The sequence below is a fragment of the Plecotus auritus genome (assembly GCF_963455305.1).
Source record: "Plecotus auritus genome assembly, chromosome: 6".
In the NCBI taxonomy this organism is placed as follows: Eukaryota; Metazoa; Chordata; class Mammalia; order Chiroptera; family Vespertilionidae; genus Plecotus; species Plecotus auritus.
This window is the reverse complement of record NC_137773.1, coordinates 13,994,008-14,000,439: the sequence shown is the minus strand read 5'-3', so window position 1 is coordinate 14,000,439 and position 6,432 is coordinate 13,994,008.

The window sequence follows — 6,432 nt, the reverse complement described above, 5'->3', positions numbered from 1 at the left end:
AAACTTAAACTTCTTCTAACGCCACTTCTTCAAAATAGACTCGCCCAGGCTGTGGTATTTTGTGGAAGAGCCACACTCAAGGGGCTAAAGAGCCGCATGTGGCTCGTGAGCTGGTTTGCCAACCACAGGTCTGGACTAAACAATTGTGTTTGGCCTTTCTTCTTTCCGGCCATCTAATCCTTCCATTTTCAATGATCAACTCAAAGAGGATCATGCCAGTGCAGTCTTGAGTAACTTGGTGAGAAGTTAACTCTCTCCTAATTGAGCTAGTCCTTGCTTGTCCATGGTTTTTTAGAAGTTGCTGAATAAATGGTAGCTATGTACATTAACTGGGTAGAATTTATTATATCATTTGTAAACTGCATAGTACCTTAACCCTTTGTATACCATAAGCGTCAATAGATGCTTTAAAATCATTTTTTTCATGAGAATTTTCAACTGAAAATATTCAAGAACACCCAAATTGTGAGTAATATATTTATTTTTATAATATTCATTGCAAATTGATTTTTTACATTACATTCAAAATATCGTGGTGTGTGGGGATTGTTTCTGTTTTAGACATGTGGCAGTTAATTGGTTAAATTTTATTTGTGCACATGGCTTTTCTCTTCAACTCGATCTCGTGAACCTTGAGGAAAGGGTCTGTGTTCTTTTTTGCTGCACACTTCACCCAGGAAAGAGGCTATTGTTAGACACTAACCTTTTGCTAATGACTATATTGATTGATTGGTAGATCTAATGATTATAACTGAGCAGGGCCTTGGCAAAGGAGACATGTCTTGGGCATCACTGTGTTTACCTTATAGCTCCACTGTGTTGCTCCTCAAGGTCTACATAACTCAGAGAAAGTACAACATTCCCAGTTAGAGAGTTTTGTTGTAAACGGTTTCATTCACTTGAGATTTTGATTTCCAATGAAAATTTCAGTTGTTGAAAGGCTTTTCAAAGTACCCAAGCAGCTCATAAATGACTGCAATTAGGCTTTTGGAGTAGAGAAAATATGTAGGTAGAGATTTTGTTCAGGGAAATCCAGACACTGACTGTTTTCCTCCCCGGATGAGGATTTGGCCTTGCTTGGCTGATCACAACTGAACCAGAAGAGCCTAGGATGAGTCAACACTCACTTAAATGGAAGTAGCAGACAGCTAACCTAAGTTCTTCCTAAGTGGTGATGTAACTCACCACAAATTGGGTTTTTCTCAAGTTTACCATGAGCTTGCTCTGCACGGAGTGCCATCAACATCTAAGCCTTCCACTCAGAACCTAGGGAAAGCTAGGCTAAAACATGCTGCATCTGCATGTGCTGCTGAGTTTTTATAATCTTGTTAGACTAAACATAGATTATTTGTGCATTTCTATATATTTTCCCAATCAATCAATAACATATCTGAAATGCTTAGGGATGGCACTTGCTAGTCTAAATCTGAAAAGGAAAGCGTTGTCTTGTAACTCTTTGCATCAATTATCTGCTTAATTTAAATCAACCTATTCTCCCTGGCATCCTATATAATAAAAGGCTGATATGCAAATTATCCCCTCAGGAGTTCGACTGACCAGGAGTTTGACTGCTTGCTATGACGTGCGCTGACCACCAGGGGCTGGCGCAGAATGAAGGAAGGGCCTGGGCTGGCAGCCGGCAGCCAGGGGAAGGAATTGGCCCTGATTGGCCCTGATCGCAGGCTAGGCCTAGGGACCCTACTTGTCCACAAATTTCATGCACCAGGCCTCTAGTATTTTCAATACAAGGATGCAATTCTTTAGTCCTAGATTATCTGGCTAATCTTCCATTTTTCTAAATTGTTTAGAGTGTTGAACACAGTCAAAAATGAGACAAAGATATCCCCCCAAATTTTTATGGGATGTGACCTTAACTAGGGCTGTGTGTCTATGAAGACATTTTGAAGTTACAATTCTTGACTGCTGGCACAGACGTTAATCTGAAATTGCACCATCTTGAGACATCCTGAAAAGCTTCCAGCTTATCAGTAACAACTCTGAAATAACAGACTTGGAGGCAGACAAAAACGTGTTATCCTAAGCAGATCACCTTAGAAAGGACTCAGGAGAGGAAATCCAGATTAAAAAATAAACAACAAACACAAAAGTCCACAAAAATATGAAAGAAAAAGTACTTCTTCAGGTCTCACCAGAATATCAAACACTCAGGTTTCTAAGCGTTCAATCCAAGGCTGTTTTATAGAAAAAAATAAAAAATAAAATGAAGTTTACAACCTGTATAAACCTCATGTATTTACTAAAGTGTACAAAGATATTTTGCATATGCTATTTGATTTATCTTCCCACCAACATGTAAAGCTAGCAGGATCTCTCTGTGTCAAGCTGGAAATTGAAATGTGGAGTGCTGGGCTTGGTATTGTGATCCTGGGTTGAGTTCCGGCTCTGCCAGAGACACCTTCTAGTGATTTGGTGAGGTCAAATAGCCTAACCTCATTGAGCTATAGCTTCCTATGTATTAAATGAAGACAAGTCGATTGTTGTGAAGAATAAATGAGCTGAGGTGTGTAAAATGCTTACTAAGCATAAGGTTGGGCACATAGTATGTGACCTGATATTGGCATTTTTAAGATTACGAAGCTAATAAATCACACAGCCAGACCCAAGACATCAATCCTTTTTGAGAAGTAAATAGTCTAGATATTGAAACTCAGTATAATATTATCTGTCCATTTACCCTTGACAACTTTTTGAAATCGATGTCAGTGACTTCCACTAGGACAATGCTATAGCTAGCACCTCGGCGTTTCCATTGCATTTGATATATTCATAAAGGCTCCTTAGGGATGATTTCTCCCCCCAACAAAAATCCTGTGTGCTCAGGGTAACTGTATACCAACTTTCCAGACAGATCAGGAAATTAAAATCCAGACCTATCAGGTTCTCTGTCCATGGCACTCAGTGACCCAGTGATGGGACTGGATGTTACCTACTGCAGGTAAGTATTTTGGATTCTACTTTGAAGGAAATGTAGAATGCATCCCTTGTAGCTATCCAGGTCAGAACCCTGGACCAGCCACATTTCTCCCCTTTGGCCCCTTCCATAGTCACCAAAGTAGATTCCCCGCTTCTATTCTCATTCCCCTACAATTCATTTGTCATGCCACAGACAAAGTGACCGCCTTTAAAGTTACATGACATCACGTCTCTACTTGCCAATGACCTCCTGGGCTCTTAGGACACAGTTACAAATTCTCATCAGGTACTTTCCTCCTTTTATCAGGCCAGTTCTCCTAAATACTTTCTAAGCTTTAGATACATTGGTTGATTTTAGCTCTCTTGAACTCAGCAAGGTCTTTTCCATCTCAGGGTCTTTGCAAATGCCATTCCCCACTCTTAAAATTAATTCATATTCTCCCAGCACCACCTGCACATCCACATCAATATGGCTTGTTTTTCCCAATCTTTCAACCTTGACATAAACATCCCCTTCGCAGGGTGACTGTCTCTGACCTCCCTGACTGAAGTAGGCTTCTCACAGTTATTCTCTCACTCTGCCTCCTTAACGTTTACCATCATTTATAGGATTTTATCTGTATTTATTATTTGTTGTCATGCCTCCCCCATAATATTGAAAATTCCTGAGAGCAAGCCTAGGTTTGTTTTGTTCACTCATGCATTTCCAGCACTTAGAACAATACCTTCTGCTGTAGATCATTAAAAGGTATTTATTGCATGGATGAAAAATCAACATGCATTTGTTGTTTGCTGGGCTATACTAGTAGAGTATCAATCTCCACAGAGGACAGAGAGGTCACCGAGTGGTTTTCAAACTACGCTCTTAGGAGTCCTTGGTCCAATGTCCGTGTCTTAAGGCAGAGCTGATTTCCAACTAGGGTGCCACAGATTGGCCTTAGGTTTTCCCAAATCACACCCTCAGTTCTGGAGTGGACCTGGAGTGGCAGGTGGAAGTCCCAAACCATTAGCTTTCAACAGGTCCTGCCAGCAGCCTTGACATTCACCTGAGTGAGCTCCACAAACATTATCAGTTCCTTTGAGTACAAGAAAGTGAAAAGGTTGCCTTAAATTTGGCTCAGACTGAAGATGGGGGAAAGGAGCAGCCATAATCTTATCAGTTTTATGAAGCTTCTGGTTAAATCTTACTCCTTGATTTGTGTTTCATACAAAGGAATCTACTCCTTAAATGATGTTTGAAAAATATTATTTAAAAGGCCCTCATTTTATAAACAAGGGAATGGTTCTGAATCTAACATCTAAGAGTTTTCTGGAGAACTTTAAAAAAAATTCCAATTCTTGGGCTACACCCCCCAGGGCAATGAAATAAGAATCTTTGGAAGTGGGACCCAGGCATGGGAATATGATTAGAAATAACAAACACTTGTCAAGATTAGTTTTCATAGTAGAGACTTCATCTCTGATCCTTCATCTCATTAGTGACTATGATTTCAGAGACAATGTGAGAAATGGCAATAAAACTAAGAAATAGTATTTTAACTGGATTAGAGGTCTTTTTTTCCCCCCAAGAAAATATGCTAACCATTGAAAAAGTGGCAAGTTTCTTTTGTCAGTGAAAAAGATCCCTGAGAACTGATTTCCAGAAAAAGGAAGTACCTGTTAAGCTTACCAATTTGTTGCATAATTGGAGATGACAGTTAACCTCTTTCTTTGAAGGCAACGTTACGTTTTCTCCTGTTTGATAATGGAGGACTGGCATATTGCATAGGTGAGAGTACCTGATGCCAATTTCAGATTCAGGAGAAATGTTACCCTGCCCTATTGCTAATCAGCAATATGTGGCAGATTTCAGCCTGGGGTCTGTGGTCCTCAAATGTATAGTTTAGGGTGACAAAGAATACAGCAGTTTCTTTCTGAAATTGTCCATCTTTATAGTGGGGACAAGAATAGTCACTTTGGGTTGTTGTGCGATTCCAATGTGAAAATGTAGATAAAGGACTTAAGCACAATGCTTGGCAAGTAACATGCTCACTAAATAGTATAGGCCATTGTCATACTTAAAATTGTACTGATTCTCTTACTAATAATTTCCTTCAGCACTAAGCATTCCTCTAGCCTGTTCTCAGCACCCAGTACAGTGTTGGGTGCACCCAATTCTTACATAGAAACTGTAATTGTAGGCTCACATGTTTAAGTTGATTAAATGAGTGAATGTTAAGATGAAAATCAAATCTAGGAATCCCCCTAATTTGTTAACTGGTTGAACTGTAACGGGCTCACCAATTTTCAGGTTCTCAGGAGGAAAGTACTAGACATTTTATAGATATTACTAGAGGCCCAATGCACGAAATTTGTGCAATGGGCTCGGCCCTCACAACCACGGTGGCTTGCCTTGGCCGTTGCAGCCCTGGCTTTGTACGGAAGGTCGTTCGACTGTCCTATCTAATTAGCATATTACGCTTTTATTATTATAGAAGATTCCTCTTCTGTCAGCATTGAAAAATTCTTATTTGATTCCTCTTGGGTAATGTCAAAAATTCCACTGAAGTAAGAAAGTAGGAAGATAGGAGAGATAATATAAGGAAGGACAATACAGTTCGATTTTAAAATTACAGATCATAAAACTCCATTATTACTGTGCAGGGTTTGGTATTAAACAGAAAATACAAGGGGTGGGGACACAATGGTAAAGCTGTTTAACAGTATTTAACTATCTCACCACCTGGACACATATATATATAAAGTCATACTTTGAAATCCTATCTAATAAAAGAGTAATATGCAAATTGACCATCACTCCAACACACAAGATGGCCACCCCCATGTGGTCAAAGATGGCTGCCCCCATGTGGACACAAGATGGCCGGCAGGGGAGGGCAATTGGAGGAACCAGGCCTGCAAGGGAGGGCAGTTAGGGGTGACTGGCCTGCAGAAGAGGGCAGTTGGTGGCAACCAGACCTGCAGGGGAGGGCATTTGGGGGCAACCAGGAGGGCAGTTGGGGGGGACCAGGCCTGCAGGCGGAGACAGTTAGGGGCGACCAGGCTGGCAGGGGAGGGCAGTTAGGGGCAATCGGGCCGGCAGGGTAGCAGTTAGGTGTCGATCAGGCTGGCAGGGGAGTGGTTAGGGGGTGATCAGGCTGGCAGGCAGAAGTGGTTAGGGGTAATCAGACAGGCAGGCAGGCGAGTGGTTGGGAGCCAGCAGTCCTGGATTGTGAGAGGGATTGGGTGGGACTGGGTCTAAATGAGCAGTTGGACATCCCTCGAGGGGTTCCAGATTGGAGAGGGTGCAGGCTGGGCTGAGAGACACTCTCCCCCCTCCCCCACCCCTCGTGCACGAATTTCATGCACCAGGCCTCTAGTATCTAAATGATTAAAAAAAAAGTATATTAAACCAATATATCAAGTAAAGAGCAACAATGAATTTTTTTTCATCCATAGAGTGGTTCATTATTAGGAAGATATAGTTAGAATCAATGGAGAAAATGTTTCCTTGAAACT